The 24,631-nt window shown below is 49.7% G+C and overlaps 1 long non-coding RNA gene across 1 annotated transcript in view; it reads right to left on the bottom strand.

Moving 5' to 3' along the window:
• Positions 1–24,309, bottom strand: part of LOC144673609 (uncharacterized) — a 79,353-nt gene extending 55,044 nt beyond the window's left edge. The window contains exon 1 of the long non-coding RNA XR_013574391.1: positions 24,276–24,309. This is a non-coding gene — a long non-coding RNA (uncharacterized LOC144673609). The remainder of the gene's footprint in view (positions 1–24,275) is intronic.
• Positions 24,310–24,631: the final 322 nt, after the last annotated feature.

The raw sequence follows: 24,631 nt of genomic DNA, 5'->3' as shown, positions 1-24,631 counted from the left end.
GGTATCTCACCCTTACATGTGTCAAAAGCCTTTGACATCACATTGTGCCCCAGTGGTTGCTTGTGGCAATATTCTCGGGTGTGTTGATAATTTGGAACTTATTGGGACTGTTGCCTTAAAGGGGGTGTGTAGTTGAGAGTCTGGTTAAAGTAGAAATCTGGGGAACTGTTATAACTGTGTAACTGTGATCTTCTGTGTGTGTTTAACTGTTTCTGTTCATAGGCGATAGTGGACTCATTACTTCTGACTACAGGACACAAGCCCAGCTCATAATCAATACAAATTGCAAAACAGTCGTGATAGCTTGTCCAAGTTTCCCTTGCGGGGGTTGTTCAGCCTGGTAAATACCACCTGCCTTATCAGAGCAATTCATAGACAGAGGAAGAGGGTATTTAGCCCCTGAGACAGCGCTGCCTGTTAGTTACACTTTGTTTGATCGGGACTTTAACACAAACTAGAACACTTGGATACACAACGCTCCCTGCCGCAGAGGCGATGGTGCAGGGGCAGTGTCACTGGGCTAATAATCCAGACAGACAGGGGAAAGCTCCGGGGGGAACCTGGGTATCAACCCCACCCTTGCAGATGGTGGAAACTGCTAGCACGGGCACAATGGGTTGAATGGCCTTCGTCTCCATTGTATGATTCTTATTTCCAACAGAGCAAATGAATCCGAAAAGCTCTGTCAGCTCAATCACTATTCAGATCTGTCCCTCTTCCTATTAATAAAGAAACCTACTTGATTCCAGTTAATGTTGGACTCAGTTAGTGAACGTTCCCTTCAACGTGTCCAAGTTAGAGTCTACCCGCGCCGCGTGTGTGTGATTATTAACTACAGAATGCTCTGTGTGTACATATAAAGAGCGTCTGTGCTCCAGCTATCTCATTGTGACTGGGAGGAGATCAGCGGAGAATGAGGAAAGCACTGCTTTTGCTGCTTGGGTTCCTGGTGCTGGTGCAGCCCATCACTGCCGATGGAGGAGTGAGTGCAACGTCTACATTGGAAAGTGAGTATATCCCTCAGTGCTCAATTTATAGAAACACTGAGACAGGCAACGGGAGACCATTCAGCCCATCAGGACTGTGCTGGTATTAAGTTGTGTAAAATACATTGTAGCTTTCAGATTGAGAGCAGTTCTGGTGTGTTTATAACTTGCTTAGACAACACTTGGAGCACTGTGCACCATTCTGATCTTCATTATCCTTCGTATGACCACACTAGGCTCACTCTGCACAGTTCCTGTCTCCGTAACCCTTAGTTAGACAACACAACAAAGCGTGATGGGTATTGGGATTAATTCTTTAAAATTTATTCATGGGTTGTGGGCATCGCTGGCTAGGCCAGCAGTTAATGCCCCTTCCAAATTGCCCCTTGAGAAGGTGGTGGTGAGCCGCTGCAGTCCCTGTGGTGTAGGTACACCCACAGCGCTGTTAGGGAGGGAGTTCCAGGATTTTGACCCAGTGACAGTGAATGAACGGCCGATATATTCCCAAGTCAGGATGGTGAGTCACTCAGAGGGGAAATTCCAGGTGGTGGTGTTCCCATGTGTCTGCTGCACTAGTCCTTCTAGATGGTCGAAGAGGTGGATTTTGGCAGAGCTATCGAAGGAGCCTTGGTGAGTCGATGCAGTGCATCTTGTAGATGGTACACACTGCTGCTACTGTGCGTCGGTGGTGGAGGGAGTGAATGTTTGTGGATGGAGTGCTGACCAAGTGGGGCTGCTTTGTCCTGGATGGTGTCGAGCTGCTTGAGTGTTGCGGGAGCCGCACTCATCCAGGCAAGTGGCGAGTATTCCAACAAAATCCTGACTTGTGCCTTGTCGATGGTGGGCAGGCTTTGGGGAGTCAGTAGGTGAGTTACTCTCCGCAGGATTCCCAGCCTCTGACCTGCTCTTGTAGCCACAGTATTTATATGTCTGGTCCAGTTCAGTTTCTGGTCAATGGTAACCCCCAGGATGTTGATAGTGAGGGATTCAGTGATGGTAATGGCATTGAATGTCAAGGGGCGATGGTTAGATTCTCTCTTGTTGCAGATGGTCATTTCCTGACACTCATAAGTACAGGTATTGAGTGCAAAATCAGGGGAACATATTCTGAACTGTTTTAAAGCCCTGGTTAGGCGGCAGCTAGAATAATACATCCAGCTCTGATCACCACACATGAGGGAGGATGTGAGAGCCCTGGAGGGGTTGCTGAGGATATTTAGAAGATTAAAGCCTGTGTATTGTCCACACAGACGGGCAGTGAGCTGCTGGACCCTATCCTGTGCTGATTCATTCCTGTCAGATCCTCACACCTTGTTCAAGGCTGTCAGACAGGATGGCACCTGGTGTCCGGTCAGTTCCGTGTTCCAGGGAAATATTTAACAGGCCGGTAAACTGCTCAAAGTGACTGATTTGTGCTTCAGCTCTGATGGCCGACATGGAACTCTTTATCCACACATTGCATTCCAGACATCTCCAACCTTTCATCCCACTCCTGGATACAGGAGAGTAGTTTGGTCTCCAGCTAACGCCCATCACTGGGAGACAACAAAAGACCCATTAAAGGGTGGTTCATAGAGTCATCACGGTTCAGGAAGCCATTCGGCCCATCCAGTCAATGCAGAGAGACGGCAGTGAGGGATAAACAAAGACAGGACCCCTGGGAAGAGGGATTGGATAGGGGCTTGTGGGAATGAGGTAATCGAGAGCAGAATTTCCAGGGTTGGAGGTACCGAGTGAGGCGGTAATTAAGATGTGAGGGGGTGGGTGGGAGAGGAGCTAGGTACTCGAGTAGGGGAGTGATAATTTCAATGTCGGGAGATTAGAAACTAATTGGAAACAAATTAAAATGATTAGCAGTAGAACGAGAAGGAAGATGAGGAGAATTCCTTTTGACACAAAGAGTTGTTGTGATCTGGAACGTGCTGCCCGAACGGATAATGGAAGCAGATTCAATAGCAACTTATCAAAGGGGAATTGTATCAATAATTGACTGGGAACATAATGGCGGGGCGGTGGGTGAAGAGAACAGGTTGTGGAAGCATAATTTAGTAGATCTATCAAAGAGCCAGCAGAGACTCGATGGGCCAAATGGACGCCTACATTGCAAAAATATATTTACTTTAAACACACTGAAGCATCCCTTTAACCTCCAACATTTCAATCATTACACAGATCTGTCTCTCTGCATACTAATGAAATAAAGGATGACTTGGGCGGCACATTTAGTCTTTCACTCGAGAAACTGTTGTTCTCAGTTAATGAACAGCTCCATTAACAAGCTCAAGTTGGAGCCAGTGCTCACCATGTGGTTGTGTGAATATTAACTACAGAATGCTCCATGCGTTGATATAAAGGGCAGCCATAATCCAGTCACCTCATTGTACTCTGAGAGGATCAGTGGAAGATGAGGAAAGCACTGCTCTTGCTGCTTGGACTCCTGGTGCTGCTACAGCCCATCGCTGAGGGTGGAGTCGTGCGTGCAAGGAGACGCCGTGAGTATAACTCTCCCAGGAGTGACACAGCAGAAACATTCAGGGATTGAACAGGTGGCCATTCAGCCTCTTCATGCTACCAATCAATTAGCGTCTTAACTTCATCCGCCCATCTTTGTTCCACAAAGATGGTCGGGGTTTGGGTGTGGGGGTGTGGGTGTGAGGGTATGTGTGTGTTGGGATGTGGGGTGGGGAGGTGTGGAGGCTGTGGTGTCGGTCCTTGGGGGACACCAGAGGTATGGGAGCAGGAACAGAAAGAGAAGCCATTGTCGGTTATTCTCTGGCGACCTGTACATTGGAAAGTAGATTCAGTGTAAGTGAAGGGGAACTGAAAGGGCCGAGTGTGGGGACACCTGACGCTATTGGGTGGAACATGAGGGCTCCATATTCCTTGGTTAGACCAGACTTGTAGCACTGTGCACAGTTCTGCTCTACATCTACCTCATTTAGGCCACCCATAGAGCCCTGTGCGCTGTTCTGTTTTCCATGTCCTTTGTCTAGGCCTCAGAGACCAAACTGACGATTGTGTAATATCAGATGTGTTAGTGAAAAGGGGGCTTCAAAATTTAGGGTGACACGTAATAAATGTTTGAGCGAGAGTCGAGGGTCCTTACTGGTGGCATCAACAGCGGATTCCTTTCTGCATTTCAGGTATGCCCACTGAATGTGACCTAATGCCAGAGGGCACCTGTCGAGGGGATCACTGCCGCAGAAACAAGGTTTCAGTATCCAAAAAGTGCCAATCGCCGTTGAAATGCTGCTTGTTGAGACAACTCATATACGGATGAAGCAGGGATGGGAAACCAAGGCCAGTGACTCCAGACCCAATTCAAAGGCCCGTGACTCCAGCACCATCTAGAGGCTCCACGGACTGTGTAGGGCCCGTGACCCCTGACCCACTTGTTCCTGGATCATGTGAATAAAACTGGCTGCGTTGGTCACCGCCTCTTGTCCGTGTCTCATTTCTCACTCGGATCGATGTGTCTCCACATTGACAGGGAGGGAAGGGGGAGGTCAGACAATGGCAGGGCCACATTCAGGTCCTGTAGCTCCAGCATAATCATTTTCACAGAGTCATGCCTCAGAGCCATTGTCCCAGACGTGTCCATCACCATCCCTGGGTATGTCCCTGTCCCATCAGCAGTGACTCAGTGCTCCGCAGGTGGGAGGGAGTTTCCATTGGAGTCCTCAGTATTGACTCATGACATCAGGTCAAACATGGGCAAGAAAATGGCTCCTTCTGATTCTCGTCTACTGTCCTCCCTCAACCGATGATCCAGCACAAGTGCTCTTGGAGTAAAGGGCTGTTTGTCAGATTGGAGCATGTAGACAGTGCTGTTCCCCCAATTACTGACATCAGGAATACGGTGACATTCCAAAACTTGTCGATGAAACAATACTTGAAGTCATGGCAACCAGTGAGGACGATAGATATCGATGGAAACAGGATGTAGATAGGAGGGCAGAATGGAGAGAAAAGTGGCAGATGGAATTTTGTAGGGAGGGGTATGAGGTGATGCATTTTGACAGAAGGAATAGGGAGAAGCATTATGGGCAACATGACACAATTTTAAAGAGCGTTCAGAGACAGAGGGATATGGGGTGTTCCGAAATTTTATCTTTGACATTTGTCAGGGCAGGATGAGAGAGCAGTTAGTGAAGCGTGGAGGGTATTGGGCTCCATTGCTTAAAATTAATTCATAGAATGTGGGCATCGCTGGCTAGGCCAGCATTTAATGCCCCTCACAAATTGCCGCTTGAGAAGTTGGTGGTGAGCCGCTGCAGTCCCTGTGGTGTAGGTACACCCACAGCGCTGTTAGGGAGGGAGTTCCAGGATTTTGACCCAGCGACAGTGAAGGAACGGTCGATATATTTCCAAGTCAGGATGGTGAGTGGCTCAGAGGGGAACTTCCAGGTGATGGTGTTCCCATGTGTCTGCTGCCCTTGTCCTTCTAGATGGCAGAGGTCGTGGGTTTGCAAGATGTTGTCGAAGGAACCTTGGTGAGTTCCTGCAGTGCATCTTGTAGATGGTACACACTGCAGCCACTGTGCGTCGGTGGTGGAGGGAGTGAATGTTTCTGGATGGGGTGCCAATCAAGTGGGGCTGCTTTGTCGTGGATGGTGTCGAGCTTCTTGAGTGTTGTGGGAACTGCACTCATCCAGGCAAGTTGAGAGTATTCCAACAAAATCCTGACTTGTGCCTTGTCGATGGTGGACAGGCTTTTGGGGAGTCAGGAGGTGAGTTACTCGCCACAGCATCCCCAGACTCTGACCTGCTCTTGTAACCACAGTATTTATATGGATGGTACAGTTCAGTTTCTGGTCAATGGTAACCTCCAGGATGTTGATAGCGGGGGATTCAGTGATGGTAATGCCATTGAACGTCAAGGGGTGATGGTTGGATTCTCTCTTGTTGGAGATGGTCATTGCCTGACACTCATAAGTACAGGTACTGAGTGCAAAATCAGGGGAACTTATGCTGAACAATTATAAAGCCCTGGTTAGGCCGCAGCTAGATTAATACATCCAGCTCTGATAACCACACATGAGGGAGGATGTGAGAGCCCTGGAGGGGCTGCTGAGGATATTTAGAAGATTAAAGCCTGTGTATTGTCCACACAGACGGGCAGTGATCTGCTGGACCCTATCCTGTGCTGATTCATTCCTGTCAGATCCTCACACCTTGTTCAAGGCTGTCAGACAGGATGGAACCTGGTGTCCGGTCAGTTCCGTGTTCCAGGAAAATATTTAACAGGCCGGTAAACTGCTCAGAGTGACTGATTTGCGCTTCAGCTCTGATGGCCGACATGGAACTCTTTATCCACACATTGCACTTCCCGACATCTCCAACCTATTATCCCACTCCTGGATACCGGAGTGTAGTTTAGTCTCCAGCTAATGCCCATCACTGGGAGACAATAGAAGACCCATTACAGGGAGTTTCATAGAGCCATTACGGCTCAGGAAGCCATTCTGCCCATCCAGTCCCTGCAGATAGACGGCAGTGAGGGATAAACAAAGACAGGACCCCTGGGAAGAGGGAATAGATACGGGCTTGTGGGAATGAGGTAATATGAGCAGAATTTCCAGTGTTGGAGGTGTGACTGAGCTCACCCAGAGATAAAGTCTCCATCCCTCATTCCAAAACCCCTATCTCTTCTCCCACCCGCCCCCTCACATCTTATTTCCCTCCCCACTCGGTTCCTCCAACCCTCGAAAATCTGCTCTCTACTACCTCATTCCCAAAACCCTGTATTCATTCCCTCTCGTCAGGGCCCCTGTCCTCATTGATCCCTCACTGCCGTCTATCTGCATGGACTGGATGGGCCGAATGGCTTCCTGGGCCGTGATGACCCAATGAATCGACCTTAATTGGGTACTTAATTGACTCCCAGTGATGGGCATTAGCTGGAGACTAAACTACTCTCCGGTATCCAGGAGTGGGATGAAAGTTTGGAGATGTCTGGAATGCAATGTGTGTATAAAGAGTTCCATGTCGGCCATCAGAGCTGAAGCGCAAATCAGTCACTTTGAGCAGTTTACAGGCCTGTTAAATATTTCCCTGGAACACGGAACTGACCGGACACCAGGTGCCATCCTGTCTGACAGCCTTGAACAAGGTGTGAGGATCTGACAGGAATGAATCAGCACAGGATAGGGTCCAGCAGCTCACTGCCCGTCTGTGTGGACAATACACAGGCTTTAATCTTCTAAATATCCTCAACAGCCACTCCAGGGCTCTCACATCCTCCCTCATGTGTGGTGAGAGCTGAATGTATTAATCTACCTGTGGCCTAACCAGGGCTTTATAATTGTTCAGAGTATCATCCCCTGATTTTGGCCCCAATACCTGTAATTTTGAGTATCAGGTAATGACCATCTGCAACATGAGAGAATCTAACCATCGCCCCTTGACATTCAATGCCAATACCATCTCTGAATCTCCCACTAACTTCATCCTGGGGTTTACCATTGACCAGAAACTGAACTGGACCAGCCATATAAATACTGTGGCTACAAGAGCAGGTCAGAGGCTGGGAATCCTGCGGAGAGTAACTCACCTCCTGACTCCCCAAAACCTGTCCACCATCGACAAGGCACCAGTCAGGACTATGATGGAATACTCCACACTTGCCTGGATGAGTGCGGCTCCCACAACACTCATGAAGCTCAACACCATCCGGGACAAAGCAGCCCCGCTTGATTGGCACCCCATCCACAAACATTCACTCCCTCCACCACCGACGCACAGTAGCAGCAGTGTGTACCATCTACAAGATGCATTGCAGCGACTCACCAAGGCTCCTTCGATCGCGCTGCCCAAATCCAGGACTGTGCACAGTGCTCTAAGTATCATCCAAATGCGGGGTATGGGGGCCAGAACTGTGCACAGTGCTCGAAGTGTGGTCAACGAGCGATATAGGGACCAGAACTGTGCACAATGCTCCAAGTGTTGTCTAAACAAGGGGTATGGAGGCCAGAACCGTGCACAGTGCTCCAATTGTAGCCAGGCCAAGGGACATGGAGAACATTATTGTACCCAGTGCTTCAAGTGTGGTGTAGAGCCCATAACTGTGCACAGTGATCCACATTTGTCAGAACAGAGGGATATGGAGGCCAAAACTGTGCACGGTGCTCCGAGTGTGGTCAAACTGATGGATAGGTAATCAGAATTGTGCAGAGTGCTCCAAGTGTGGCCAGGCCAAGGGATATGCAGAGTGGAACAGTGCAGAGTGCTCCAAATGTGATCTATCCTTTGTAGGGCCAGTGTATCACTCTCTTCTCCCAATGAGAACATGATCCTTCTCTGGTGTGACTGAGCTCTCCCAGAGCTACAGCCTCTACCCTCCGCTTCTAGAGAAGTAAGTTCCTCTCCCACCCGCCCCCTCACATCTTAATTGCTGCCCCACTCGGTACCTCCAGCACTGGAAATTCTGCTCTCGATTAGCGCAAACCCACAACATCCTATCCATTCCCACTTCCCTGCCTTCATCTATCACTCACTGTCGTCTATCTGCATAGACTGGATGGGCCGAATGGCTTCCTGAGCCGTGATGACTCTATGAACCTCCCTTTAATGGGTCTTCAATTATCTCCGAGTGAAGGGCATTAGCTGGAGACGAAACTACTCTCCTGTATCCAGGAGTGGGATGAAAGTTTGGAGATGTCTGGAATGCAATGTGTGGATAAAGAGTTCCATGTCGGCCATCAGAGCTGAAACGCAAATCAGTCACTTTGAGCAGTTTACCGGCCTGTTAAATATTTCCCTGGAACACGGAACTGACCGGACACCAGGTGCCATCCTGTCTGACAGCCTTGAAAAAGGTGTGAGGATCTGACAGGAATGAATCAGCACAGGATAGGGTCCAGCAGCTCACTGCCCGTCTGTGTGGACAATACACAGGCTTTAATCTTCTAAATATCCTCAGCAGCCCCTCCAGGGCCCTCACATCCTCCCTCATGTGTGGTGATCAGAGCTGGATGTATTAATCTAGCTGCGGCCTAAACAGGGCTTTATAATTGTTCAGAGTATCTTCTCCTGATTTTGTCCCCAATACCTGTATTTTTGAGTGTCAGGTAATGACCATCTGCAACAAGGGAGTATCCAACCATCGCCCCTTGACATTCAAGGCCATTGCCATCTCTGAATCCCCCAATAACTTCATCCCGGGGGTTACCGTTGACCAGAAACCTAACAGGAACAGCCATATAAATATTGTGGCTACAAGGGCAGGTCAGAGGCTGGGAACCCGGCGGGAGAATAACTCACCTCCTGACTCCCCAAAGCCTGTCCACCATCGACAAGGCACCAGTCAGGACGATGATGGAATACTCCCCACTTGCCTGGATGAGTGCGGCTCCCACAACATTCAAGAAGCTCGACACCATCCAGGACAAAGCAGCCCCGCTTGATTGGCACCCAACCCACAAACATCCATTCCTTCCAGCACCGACGCACAGTAGCTGCAGTGTGTACCATCTACAAGATGCACTGCAGCAACTCACCAAGGCTCCTTCGATAGCTCTGCCCAAATTCACCTCCTCTACCATCTAGAAGGACAAGGGCAGCAGACACATGAGAACACCATCACCTGGAAGTTCCACTCTGAGCCACTCACCATCCTGACTTTGAAATATATCGGCCGTTCCTTCACTGTCGCTGGGTCAATGTCCTGGAACTCCCTCCCTAACAGCGCTGTGGGTGTACCTACACCACAGGGACTGCAGCGGCTCACCACCACCTTCTCAAGGGACAATTTGGGAGGGGCATTAAATGCTGGCCTAGCCAGCGATGCCCACATTCCATGAATGAATTTTAAGCAATGAAGCCCAAGACCCTCCACGCTTCACTAACTGCTCTCTCATCCTGCCCTGCCAAATGTCAAAGATAACATTTCGGAACACCCCATATCCCTCTGTCTCTGAACGCTCTTTTAAATTGTGTCATGTAGCCTATAATGCCTCTCCCTATTCCTTCTGTCAAAATGCACCACCTCATACCCCTCTCTACAAAATTCCATCGGCCACTTTTCTGCCCATTCTGCCCTCCTATCTACGTCCTGCTTCTATCGATATCCATCGTCCTCACTTGGTTGTCCTGACTTCAAGTGTTGTTTCATCGACACGTTTTGGAATATCCCCGTATTCCTGATGTCAGTAGTTGGGGGAACAGCACTGTCTACATGCTCCAATCTGACAAACAGCCCTTTACTCCAAGAGCACTTGTGCTGGATCATCGGCTGAGGGAGGGCAGTAGACGAGAATCAGAAGGAGCCATTTTCTTGCCCATGTTTGACCTGATGTCATGAGTCAATATTGAGGACTTCAATGGAAACTCCCTCCCGCCTGCAGAGCACTGAGTCACTGCCGGTGGGACAGGGACATACCCAGGGATGGTGATGGACACGTCTGGGACAATGGCTCTGAGGCATGACTCTGTGAAAATGATTATGCTGGAGCTACAGGACCTGAATGTGGCCCTGCCATTGTCTGACCTCCCCCTTCCCTCCCTGTCAATGTGGAGACTCACCGATCCGAGTGAGAAATGAGACACGGACAAGAGGCGGTGACCAACGCAGCCAGTTTTATTCACATGATCCAGGAACCAGTGGGTCAGGGGGCACGGGCCCTACACAGTCCGTGGAGCCTCAGGGCGGTGCTGGTTTCCCGGCCATTGGAGTTGGGTATGGAGTCACGGGCCATGGACCTGGTGCTGGAGTCACGTGCTTTGCTGACCCAGACACGATTCCTCCTTTTATGATTCGCTTCACCACGCAGCATTCATACAACCAATAGCACTTCTTCCGTATCAAACCCTCATTTCTGCGGCATTTTGCCCATCGACAGGTTCCCCCTCGTATATGCCAACAACCTGAAATGCAGAAAGAAATCCGCTGTTGATGCCACCAGAAAGGACCCTCGACTCTCACTCAAACATTTATTATGCATCACCCTAAACTTTATTGCACTATTGTTAGTTTGGTCTTTCAGGACGAGGCAATGGCCTGGAGAACAGGACTACTCACAGCTCTCTATGGGTGACGTAACCAAGCGACATGGAGAGAAGAACTGTCCACAGTGACCCAATGTTGTCTAACCAAGAAATATGGAGGCCACAGATGTGCACAGTGCTCCAATTGTGGCCTCACTAGGGAATATGCAGGCCTCACATGTGCACAGTGCTCCGAGTGTGGCCTCACTAGGGAATATGCAGGCCACACATGTGCACAGTTCTCCGAGTGTGGCCTCACTAGGGAATATGCAGGCCACACATGTGCACAGTGCTCCGAGTGTGGCCTCACTAGGGAATATGCAGGCCAGACATGTGCACAGTGCTCCGAGTGTGGCCTCACTAGGGAATATGCAGGCCACACATGTGCACAGTGCTCCGAGTGAGGCCTCACTAGGGAATATGGAGGCCACACATGTGCACAGTGCTCCGAGTGTGGCCTCACTAGGGAATATGCAGGCCACACATGTGCACAGTGCTCCGAGTGAGGCCTCACTAGGGAATATGCAGGCCACACATGTGCACAGTGCTCCGAGTGAGGCCTCACTAGGGAATATGCAGGCCACACATGTGCACAGTGCTCCGAGTGAGGCCTCACTAGGGAATATGCAGGCCAGAAACGTGCACAGTGCTCTGAGTGTGGTGTAACCGAGGAATATGGAGACCTCAACTGTGCAGAGTGCTCCAAGTGTGGTCTCATGGAGGGATATGGAGACTTCAACTTTGCTCAGTGCTCCGAGTGTGGTCTAACTGAGGGATATGGAGATCGGAACTGTGCACAGTGCTCCGAGTGTGGTCTAACCGAGGATTATGGAGATCGGAACTGTACACAGTGCTCCAAGTGTGGTCTAACTGAGGGATATGGAGATTGGAACTGTACACAGTGCTCCGAGTGTGCTCTAACCGAGGATTATGGAGACTTCAACTGTGCACAGTGTTCCGAGTGTGGTCTAACTGAGGGATATGGAGATCGGAACTGTGCACAGTGCTCCGAGTGTGGTCTAACTAAGGGATATGGAGATTGGAACTATGCACAGTGCTCCAAGTGTGGTCTAACAGAGGGATATGGAGATTGGAACTATGCACAGTGCTCCGAGTGTGGTCTAACAAGGGGATATGCAGACCTCAACTGTGGTAAAAACCTGCAACATCTTGGAATTTTGTTGCAATTTTAAGTTTCCGTGGGGTCAATTTTGGAGGTTGGAGCACAGTTAAACAAAAATAAATATAATTTACAAACTTTTCAACCATTCCCACGCTGGGATTGAAGGGTTTTGCTACCAAGGTACGGTTCATGTTCCAGAACCAAGCTGCAGAAATGGATTTAAATACAGATCAACAATGATCCAATCGAATAGCAGCCCATGTTTGAGTGGGTGAATGGCCTATTCCTGTTCCTGTGATTGGTTTCATAGATTGGCGACTGAGAGATTCAATGACCTGCGTAAATATAGTTTTCAGCGATGATGTGTCCCAGCACCGGGAGCACCAGCACCAAGAGCAGTGCTTTCCTCATCTTCCACTGAGCTCCTCAGAGCCACACTGAACTGCCTGGGCTACAGGAGCTCTTTATATGAACTCAGAGTATAATCTGTAGTTAATAATCACACACACACCCACACCCCCACCCACACCCCGACCACATCCACACCCACACCTCCACACCCATACCCACACACACACCCACACACCCACACCCCCACATCCAATCACCCACACCCACACCCCCACCTCCACACCCACAACCCCACCATTCCCACACCCACACACCCACACCCACACCCCCTCACTCCCCACACCCACACAAACACCCCCACACCCACACCCACACCCTCACCCCCACACCCACATCCCCACCACCCCCACACCCACAACCCCAACACCCCCACACCCACAAGCTAACCACCCCCACATCCACAACATCACCAACCCCCACACACACAACCCCTAAAACCAGGCAACCACAACCCCACCCCCCCTCCCCAACACACTCAACCACACCAGATCTGTGCACAAAGTTCCAGGTGTGGCCTTAAATAGTGATATGGAGACCAGAACTATGCACAGTCCTCCAAGAGTGGTCAAACCGAGAGATATGGAGAGCTGAACTGTGCACAGTTCTCCAGGTGTGGTCTAACCGAGGGATATGGAGGATCTAACCGAGAGTCAGCACGTCGATGAGAAGCACAAGGCGACTAGGAAAGCTGCTCGGGTTTTTATTGGGGAGGAGGATTATTTTTCTTTTAAAGGTGTATATGGAAGGGTGCTAAACTGAGATGGACAGCTTTCTGTTTGGGAAAAGTCTTAAGGGTTATGGAACAAAGATGGGCGGATGAAGTTAAGACAACAATTGATTAGTAGCACAGGCTGAAGAGGCTGAATGGCCTCCTCTTCATTCCCTGAATGTTTCTGCTGTGTCACTCCTGGGAGAGTGGTACTCACGCTGCTTCTTTGCACTCAAGACTCCACCCTCAGCGATGGGCTGTAGCAGCACCAGGAGTCCAGGCAGCAAGAGCAGTGCTTTCCTCATTTTCCGCTGATCCTCTCAGAGTCACAATGAGGTGACTGGATTACGGCTGCCCTTTATATCAACGCATGGAGCATTCTGTAGTTAATATTCACACAACCACACGGTCAGCACTGGCTCCAACTTGAGCTTGTTAAAGGAGCTGTTCATTAACTGAGACCATCAGTTTCTCGAGTGAAAGACTAAATGTGCCGCCCAAGTCATCCTTTATTTCTTTTGTATTCAGAAAGACAGATCTGTGTAATGATTGAAATGTTGGAGGTTTAAAGGGATGCTTCACTGTGTTTAAAGTAAATATATTTTTGCAATGTAGGTGTCCATTTGGCCCATCGAGTCTCTGCTGGCTCTTTGATAGATCTACTAAATTATGCCTCCTCAACCTGTTCTCTTCACCCACCGCCCCGCCATTATGCTCCCAGTCAATTATTGATACAATTCCCCTTTGATAAGTTGCTATTGAATCTGCTTCCATTATCCGTTCGGGCAGCACATTCCAGATCACAACAACTCTTTGTGTCAAAAGGAATTCTCCTCATCTTCCTTCTCGTTCAACTGCTAAACATTTTAATTTGTTTCTAATTAGTTTCTAATCTCCCGACATTGAAATTATCCCAGTGTCTAAGTATAAGAACAGTTGGAGAGTTCCCCCTCAACTGAGGTCAATCGAGTGATATGGAGGCCATGTCTGTGCACTGTGCACCGAGTGTGGTCTAACTGAGGGATATCGAGACCAGAACTGTGTACAATGCTCAAAGTGTAGTCTATCCACAGGATATGGAGACCAGAACTGTGCACAGTTCTCCAAGTGTGGTCTATCCTTTGCAGGGCCAGTGTACCACTCACTTCTCCTAATGAGGCCATGATCCTTCTCTGGTGTGACTGAGCTCACTCAGAGGTACAGCCTCCACCCTCCCCTTCTAGAGAACCTAGCTCCTCTCCCACCTGCCCCCTCACATCTTTATTGCCGACACACTCAGTATATTGAACCCAGGAAATTCTGATCTCAATTTCCTCATTCCCACAAAACCCTATCCATTTCCTCTTCCCAGGAATCCTGTCTTTGTTTATCCCTCACTGCCGTCTATCTGCATGGACTGGATGGGCCGAATGGCTTCCTGAGCCGTGATGAATCTTTGAACCTCCCTTTAATGGGTCTTCAATTGTCTCCCAGTGATGGGCATTAGCTGGAGACGAAACTACTCTCCTGTATCCAGGACTGGGATGAAAGTTTCGAGCTGTCTGGAATGCAATGAGTGGATAAAGAGTTCTATGCGAGAATCAGAGTTGAAGCACACATCAGTCACTATGAGCAGTTTACCGGCCTGTTAAATATTTCCCTGGAACACGGAACTGACCGGACACCAGGTGCCATCCTGTCTGACAGCCTTGAACAAGGTGTGAGGATCTGACAGGAATGAATCAGCACAGGATAGAGTCCAGCAGCTCACTGCCCGTCTGTGTGGACAATACACAGGCTTTAATCTTCTAAATATCCTCAGCAGCCCCTCCAGGGCTCTCACATCCTCCCTGATGTGTGGTGATCAGAGCTGGATGTATTAATCTAGCTGCGGCCTAACCAGGGCTTTATAATTGTTCAGAGTATCTTCCCCTGATTTTGTCCCCAATACCTGTATTTTTGAGTGTCAGGTAATGACCATCTGCAACATGGGAGAATCTAACCATCACCCCTTGACATTCAAGGCCATTGCCATTGCTGAATCCCCCACTAACTTCATCCTGGGGGTTACCATTGACCAGAAACTGATCTGGACCAGCCATATAAATACGGTGTCTAGAAGAGCAGGTCAGAGGCTGGGAATCCTGCGGAGAATAACTCACTCTGCTGACTCCCCAAAGCCTGTCCACCATCGACAAGGCACCAGTCAGGACTATGATGGAATACTCCCCATTTGCCTGGATGAGTGCGGCTCGCACAACACTCAAGAAGCTCGACACCATCCGGGACAAAGCAGCCCCGCTTGATCAGCACCCCATCCACAAACATTCAATCCTTCCACCACCGACGCACAGTAGCAGCAGTGTGTACCATCTACAAGATGCACTACAGTGACTCACCAAGGCTCCTTCGTTTGCGCTGCTCAAATCCACCTCTTCGACCATCTAGAAGGACAAGGGCAGGAGACACATGGGAACACCACCACCTGGAAGTTCCCCTCTGAGCCACTCACCATCCTGACTTGGAAATTTATCGGCCGTTCCTTCACTGTCGCTGGGTCAAAATCCTGGACATCCCTCCCTAACAGCGCTGTGGGTGTACCTACACCACAGGGACTGCAGCGGCTCACCGCCATCTTCTCAAGGGGCAATTTGGGAGGGGCATTAAATGTTGGCCTAGCCAGCGATGCCCACATTCCATGAATAAATTTTAAAGAATGAATCCCAAAACCCTCCACGCTTCACTAACTGCTCTCTGTGTGGACAAACAGCCCTTTACTACAAGAGCACTTGTGCTGGGTCATCGGCTGAGGGAGGGCAGTAGACGAGAGTCAGAAGGAGCCATTTTCTTGCCCATGTTTGACCTGATGTCATGAGTCAATATTGAGGACTCCAATGGAAACTCCCTCCCACCTGCAGAGCACTGAGTCACTGCCGGTGGGACAGGGACATACCCAGGGATGGTGATGGACACGTCTGGGACAATGGCTCTGAGGCATGACTCTGTGAAAATGATTATGCTGGAGCTACAGGACCTGAATGTGGCCCTGCCATTGTCTGACCTCCCCCTTCCCTCCCTGTCAATGTGGAGACACACCGATCCGAGTGAGAAATGAGACACGGACAAGAGGCGGTGACCAACGCAGCCAGTTTTATTCACATGATCCAGGAACCAGTGGGTCAGGGGGCACGGGCCCTACACAGTCCTGGAGCCTCTAGACGGTGCTGGAGTCACGGGCCTTGCTGACCCAAACGTGATTCCTCCTTTTATGATTCGCTTCACCACGCAGCATTCATACAACCAATAGCACTTGTGGCGTGTCAAACCATCGTTTCTGCAGCACTGTCCCCATTGACAGGTGGCCGCTTTATTTCGGTCACATGCAGAGACAACACCTGAAATGCAGAAAGGAATCCGCTGCTGATGCCACCAGTAAGGACCCTCGACTCTCACTCAAACATTTATTTTTTATCACCCTAAATGTTGAAGCCCCCTTTAACTGCCACATACCAATATTGCACTATTGCCTGTTTGGTCTGTGAGACCTAGACAAAGGACATGGAGAAGAGGACTACTCACAGCGTTCGATGGGTGGACTAATCAAGAATAATGGAGAGCAGAACTTTGCACAGGGCCCTAAGTGTGGTCCAACTGGGGGATATGGAGACCAGAACTGTGCACGGTGCTCCAGGTGTGGCCGGCCAGAGGGATATAGGTGTCCAAAACTGTGCAAGTGCTTCAAGTGTCATCATCCGAGGGATACTGAGGACAAAACAGTGCAAAGTGCTCCGAGTGTGCTGAACTCAGGGAAATGGAGTCCGAAACTATGGACAGTTCTACAGGTTGACCGGAAACAGCGATATGGAGACTAGACCGTTGCACAGTGCATCAAGTGTGGCCTAACTATGGATTATGGAGTCCGGAATTGTCCACAGTGCTCCAAGTGTGGCCAGGCCAAGGGTTATGGAGAGCAGAACTGCACACAGTGCACCAAATGTGGTTTAACCAACGGGTATGAAGACCAGATTTGTGCACAGTTCTCCAGCTGTAATCCATTCGAGGAATAAGGAAACCAGAAATGTGCGCAGTGCTCCAAGTGTAGCCAGGCCACGGGATATGGAGACCAGAACTGTCCACAGCGCAGCAAGTGTAGTCTATCCATGGGATATGAAGACGAGAACTGTGCACAATGCCCCAGATGTGGTCCAATCGAGGGTTTGGAGACCAGAACTGTGAACAGTGTCCAAGTGTGGTCAACCGAGGGATATAGAGGCCAATATTGTGCACTGTGCTCTGAGTGTTGGTGAACCGAGTGATATGGAGACAGAAACTGAGCACAATGATCTGAGTGGAGTCTGAATGACGGATATGGAGACCAGGACTGTCCACAGTGCTCCACGCGTGGTCTGCCCGAGGGTAAACGAAACCAGAACTGTGCACAGTGCTCCAGGTGTGGCCAGGACAATGGATATGGAGAGCAGAACTGTGCACAATGTTCCAAGTGTGGCCTTCCCGCGGGATATGGAGACCAGAATTGTACACAGTTCTCCGAGTGTGATCTATCCTTTATAGGGCCAGTGTATCACTCTCTTCTCCCAATGAGACCATGATCCTTCTCTGGTGTGACTGAGCTCACCCACAGGTACAGCCTCTACCCTCCCCTTCTAGAGAACCTAGCTCCTCTCCCACCTGCCCCTCCACATCTTAATTGCCGCCACACTCGGTACCTCCAACCTTGGAAATTCTGCTCTCAATTACCTCATTCCCACACGCCCATATCCATTCCATCTTCCCAGGGTTCCTGTCTTCGTTTATCCCTCACTGCCGTCTATCTGCATGGACTGGATGGGCCGAATGGCTTCCTGAGCTGTGATGACTCTATGAACCTCCCATTAATGGGTCTTCAATTGCCCACCAGTGAAGGGCGTTAGCTGGAGACTAAACTATACTCCGGTATCCAGGATTGGTATAAAAGTTTGGGGATGTCTGGAATGCAATGTGTGGATAAAGAGTTCCATGTCGGCCATCAGAGCTGATGCGCAAATCAGTCACTTTGAGCAGTTTACCGGCCTGTTAAATATTTCCCTGGAACACGGAACTGACCGGACACCAGGTGCCATCCTGTCTGACAGCCTTGAACAAGGTGTGAGGATCTGACAGGAATGAATCAGCACAGGATAGGGTCCAGCAGCTCACTGCCCGTCCGTGTGGACAATACACAGGCATTAATCTTCTAAATATCCTCAACAGACCCTCCAGGGCTCTCACATCCCCCCTCATCTGTGGTGATCAGAGCTGGATGTATTAATCTTGCTGCCGCCTAACAAGGGCTTTATAATTGTTTAGATTAAGATCCCCTGATATAACACTCAGTACCTGTACTCTAGAGTGTCAGGCAATGACCATCTCCAACAAGAGAGAATCTAACCAACGGTTACATGAGCAGGTCAGAGGCTGGGGATGTTGTGGCGAGTAACTCACCTCCTGACTCCCCAAAAGCCTGTCCACCATCGACAAGGCACCAGTCAGGATTTTGTTGGAATACTCTCCACTTGCCTGGATGAGTGCAGCTCCCACAACACTCAAGGAGCTCGACACCATCCAGGACAAAGCAGCCCGGCTTGATCAGCACCCCATCCAGAAACATTCACTCCCTCCACCACCGACGCACAGTGGCTGCAGTGTGTACCATCTACAAGATGCACTGCAGCATCTCACCAAGGCTCCTTCGACAGCATCTTGCAAACCCACCTCCTCTACCATCTAGAAGGACAAGGGCAGCAGACACATGGGAACACCGCCACCTGGAAGTTCCCCTCTGAGCCACTCTCCAATCTGACTGGGAAATATATCGGCCGTTCCTTCTCTGTCGCTGGGTCAAAATCCTGGAACTCCCTCCCTAACAGCGCTGTGGATGTACCTACATCACAGGGACTGCAGTGGCTCACCAACACCTTATCAAGGGGCATTTTTGGAGGGGCATTAAATGCTGGCCTAGCCAGCGATGCCCACATTCAATGAATGAATTTTAAACATTGGAACCCAATACCCTCCACGCTTCACTAACTGCTCTCTCATCCTGCCCTGCCAAATGTCAAAGATAAAATTTCGGAACACCCCATATCCCTCTGTCTCTGAACGCTCTTTAAAATTGTGTCATGTAGCCCATAATGTCCGTCAGCCACTTTTCTTCCAATTCTGCCCTCCTATCTGCGTCCTGTTTCCATCGATATCTATCGTCCTCACTGGTTGCCATGACTTCAAGTATAGTTTCATCGACAAGTTTTGGAATGTCCCCGTATTCCTGATGTCAGTAATTGGGGGAACAGCACTGTCAACATGCTCCAATCTGACAAACAGCCCTTTACTCCAAGAACACTTGTGCTGGATCATCGGCTGAGGGAGGGCAGTAGACGAGAATCAGAAGGAGCCATTTTCTTGCCCATGTTTGACCTGATGTCATGAGTCAATATTGAGGACTCCAATGGAAACTCCCTCCCGCCTGCAGAGCACTGAGTCACTGCCAGTGGGACAGGGACATACCCAGGGATGGTGATGGACACGTCTGGGACAATGGCTCTGAGGCATGACTCTGTGAAAATGATTATTCTGGAGCTACAGGACCTGAATGTGGCCCTCCCATTGTCTGACCTCTCCCTTCCCTCCCTGTCAATGTGGAGACACACCGATCCGAGTGAGAAATGAGACACGGACAAGAGGCGGTGACCAACTCAGCCAGTTTTATTCACATGATCCAAGAACCAGTGGGTCAGGGGGCACGGGCCCTACACAGTCCGTGGAGCCTCAGGGCGGTATGGGGTCACGGCCATTGGAGTTGGGGCTGGAGTCACGGTCCTTGTACCTGGTGCTGGAGTCACGGGCATTGGACCTGGTGCTGGAGTCACGGGCATTGGACCTGGTGCTGGAGTCACGGGCCTTGCTGACCCAGACACGATTCCTCCTTTTATGATTCGCTTCACCACGCAGCATTCATACAACCAATAGCACTTCTTCCATATCAAACCCTCGTTTCTGCGGCATTTTCCCCATCGACAGGTTCCCCCTCGTATTTGCCAACAACCTGAAATGCAGAAAGGAATCCGCTGTTGATGCCACCAGAAAGGACCCTCGACTCTCACTCAAACATTTATTATGCATCACCCTAAACTTTATTGCACTATTGTTATTTTGGTCTTTCAGGACGAGGCAATGGCCTGGAGAACAGGACTACTCACAGCTCTCTATGGGTGACGTAACCAAGCGACATGGAGAGCAGAACTGTCCACATTGACCCAATGTTGTCTAACCAAGAAATATGGATGCCACAGATGTGCACAGTGCTCCGAGTGAGGCCTCACTAGGGAATATGCAGGCCACACATGTGCACAGTGCTCCGAGTGTGGCCTCACTAGGGAATATGCAGGCCACACATGTGCACAGTGCTCCGATTGAGGCCTCAGTAGGGAATATGCAGGCCACACATGTGCACAGTGCTACGAGTGACGCCACACTAGGGAATATGCAGGCCAGACACGTGCACAGTGGTCTGAGTGTGGTCTAACTGAGGGATATGGAGATCGGAACTGTGCACAGTGCTCCAAGTGTGGTCTAACTGAGGGATATGGAGATCGGAACTGTACATAGTGCTCCGAGTGTGCTCTAACCGAGGGTTATGGAGACTTCAACTGTGCACAGTGCTCCGAGTGTGGTCTAACTGAGGGATATGGAGATTGGAACTATGCACAGTGCTCCGAGTGTGGTCTAACAAGGGGATATGCAGGCCTCAACAGTGGTAAAAACCTGCAACATCTTGGAATTTTGTTGCAATTTTAAGTTTCCGTGGGCTCAATTTTGGAGGTTGGAGCACAGTTAAACAAAAATAAATATAATTTACAAACTTTTCAACCATTCCCACGCTGGGATTGAAGGGTTTTGCTACCAAGGTACGGTTCATGTTCCAGAACCAAGCTGCAGAAATGGATTTAAATACAGATCAACAATGATCCAATCGAATGGCAGCCCATGTTTGAGTGGGTGAATGGCCTATTCCTGTTCCTGTGAATGGTTTCATAGATTGGCGACTGAGAGATTCAATGACCTGCGTAAATATAGTTTTCAGCGATGATGTGTCGCAGCACCAGGAGCACCAGCACCAAGAGCAGTGCTTTCATCATCTTCCACTGAGCTCCTCAGAGCCACACTGAACTGCCTGGGCTACAGGAGCTCTTTATATAAACTCAGAGTATAATCTGTAGATAATAATCACACACACACCCACACCCACACCCACACCCCCAACCACACCCCCTCACTCACACCCCCACACCCCCACACTCACAACCCCACCCCCACACCCCTACCACACCCACACCCACACCTCCACACCCATACCCATACCCACACCCACACCCCCACACACCCACATCCACTCCCCCACACCCACACCCCCACCTCCACACCCACAACCCCACCACCCCCACACCCACACACCCACACCCACACACCCTCACTCCCCACACCCACACACCCACCCCTACACGCACCCCCCCACCCCCACACCCACACCCCCACCACCCCCACACCCACAACCCCAACACCCCCACACCCACAAGCTAACCACCCCCACATCCACAACATCACCAACCCCCACAAACACAACCCCTAAAACAAGGCAACCACAAACCCACCCCCCCCCCTCCCCAACACACTCAACCACACCAGATCTGTGCACAAAGTTCCAGGTGTGGCCTTAAATAGTGATATGGAGACCAGAACTATGCACAGTCCTCCAAGAGTGGTCAAACCGAGAGATATGGAGAGCTGAACTGTGCACAGTTCTCCAGGTGTGGTCTAACCGAGGGATATGGAGGATCTAACCGAGGGTCAGCACGTCGATGAGAAGCACAAGGCGACTAGGAAAGCTGCTTGGGTTTTTATCGGGAAGGAGGATTATTTTTCTTTTAAAGGTGATTTATGGAAGGGTGCTAAACTGAGATGGACAGCTTTCTGTTTGGGAAAAGTCTTAAGGGTTGTGGAACAAAGATGGGCGGATGAAGTTAAGACAACAATTGATTAGTAGCACAGGCTGAAGAGGCTGAATGGCCTCCTCTTCATTCCCTGAATGTTTCTGCTGTGTCACTCCTGGGAGAGTGGTACTCACGCTGCTTCTTTGCACTCAAGACTCCACCCTCAGCGATGGACTGTAGCAGCACCAGGAGTCCAAGCAGCAAGAGCAGTGCTTTCCTCATCTTCCTCTGATCCTCTCAGAGTCACAATGAGGTGGCTGGATTACGGCTGCCCTTTATATCAACGCATGGAGCATTCTGTAGTTAATATTCACACAACCACACGGTGAGCACTGGCTCCAACTTGAGCTTGTTAAAGGAACTGTTCATTAACTGAGACCATCAGTTTCTCGAGTGAAAGACTAAATGTGCCTCCCAAGACATCCTATATTTCATTAGTGTTGGGAGAAACCGATCTGTGTAATGATTGAAATGTTGGAGGTTTAAAGGGATGCTTCACTGTGTTTAAAGCAAAGATAATTTTGCAAGGAAGGGGTCCATTTGGCCCATCGAGCCTCTGCTGGCTCTTTGATAGTTCTACTAAATTATGCCTCCTCAATCTGTTCTCTTCACCCACCGCCCCGCCATTATGTTCCCAGTCAATTATTGATACAATTCCCCTTTGATAAGTTGCTATTGAATCTGCTTCCATTATCCGTTCGGGCAGCACATTCCAGATCACAACAACTCTTTGTGTCAAAAGGAATTCTCCTCATCTTCCTTCTCGTTCAACTGCTAAACATTTTAATTTGTTTCCAATTAGTTTCTAATCTCCCGACGTTGAAATTAACCCAGTGTCCAAGTATAAGAACAGTTGGAGAGTTCCCCCTCAACTGAGGTCAATCGAGTGATATGGAGGCCATGTCTGTGCACTGTGCACCGAGTGTGGTCTAACTGAGGGATATGGAGACCAGAACTGTGTACAATGCACAAAGTGTGGTCTATCCACAGGATATGGATACCAGAACTGTGCACAGTTCTCCAAGTGTGGTCTATCCTTTGTAGGGCCAAGTACCACTCACTTCTCCTAATGAGGCCATGATCCTTCACTCGTGTGACTGAGCGCAACCAGAGGTACAGCCTCCACCCTCCCCTTCTAGAGAACCTACCTCCACTCCCTCCTGCCCCCTCACATCTTTATTGCCGACACACTCAGTACATTGAACCCAGGAAATTCTGATCTCAATTTCCTCATTCCCACAAACCCCTACCCATTCCCTCTTCCCAGGAATCCTATCTTTGTTTATCCCTCACTGCCGTCTATCTCCATGGACTGGATGGGCCGAATGGCTTCCTGAGCCGTGATGACTCTATGAACCTCCCTTTAATGGGTCTTCTACTGTCTCCCAGTGATGGACATTAGCTGGAGACGAAACTACTCTCCTGTATCCAGGAGTGGGATGAAAGTTTGGAGCTGTCTGGAATGCAATGAGTGGATAAAGAGTTCCATGCGAGAATCAGAGTTGAAGCACACATCAGTCACTATGAGCAGTTTACCGGCCTGTTAAATATTTCCCTGGAACACGGAACTGACCGGACACCAGGTGCCATCCTGTCTGACAGCCTTGAACAAGGTGTGAGGATCTGACAGGAATGAATCAGCACAGGATAGGGTCCAGCAGCTCACTGCCCGTCTGTGTGGACAATACACAGGCTTTAATCTTCTAAATATCTTCAGCAGTCCCTCCAGGGCTCTCACATCCTCCCTCATGTGTGGTGATCAGAGCTGGATGTATTAATCTAGCTGCGGTCTAACCAGGGCTTTATAATTGTTCAGAGTATCTTCCCCTGATTTAGTCCCCAATACCTGAATTTATGAGTGTCAGGTAATGACCATCTGCAACAAGGGAGAATCTAACCATCACCCCTTGACATTCAATGCCATTACCATTGCTGAATCCCACACTAACTTCATCCAGGGGGTTACCATTGACCAGAAACTGAACTGGACCAGCCATATAAATATGGTGTCTACAAGAGCAGGTCAGAGGCTGGGAATCCTGCGGAGAATTACTCACCTGCTGACTCCCCAAAACTTGTCCACCATCGACAAGACCCCAGTCAGGACTATGATGGAATACTCCCCATTTCCCTGGGCAAGTGCGGCTCGCACAACACTCAATAAGCTCGACACCATCCGGGACAAAGCAGCCCTGCTTGTTTGGCAACCCATCCAACAAATATTCAATCCTTCCACCACCGACGCACAGTAGCAGCAGTGTGTACCACCTAAAAGATGCACTGCAATGACTCATCAAGGCTACTTCGATTGCGCTGACCAAATCCACCTCTTCGACCATCTAGAAGGACAAGGGCAGCAGACACATGTGAACACCACCACCTGGAATTTCCCCTCTGAGCCACTCACCATCCA

The sequence above is a fragment of the Cetorhinus maximus genome, unplaced genomic scaffold, assembly GCF_964194155.1.
Source record: "Cetorhinus maximus unplaced genomic scaffold, sCetMax3.hap1.1 HAP1_SCAFFOLD_402, whole genome shotgun sequence".
NCBI lineage: Eukaryota > Metazoa > Chordata > Chondrichthyes > Lamniformes > Cetorhinidae > Cetorhinus > Cetorhinus maximus.
Note: the sequence above shows the minus strand (reverse complement) of the source record. Positions and strands in the feature narration are given on the sequence as shown.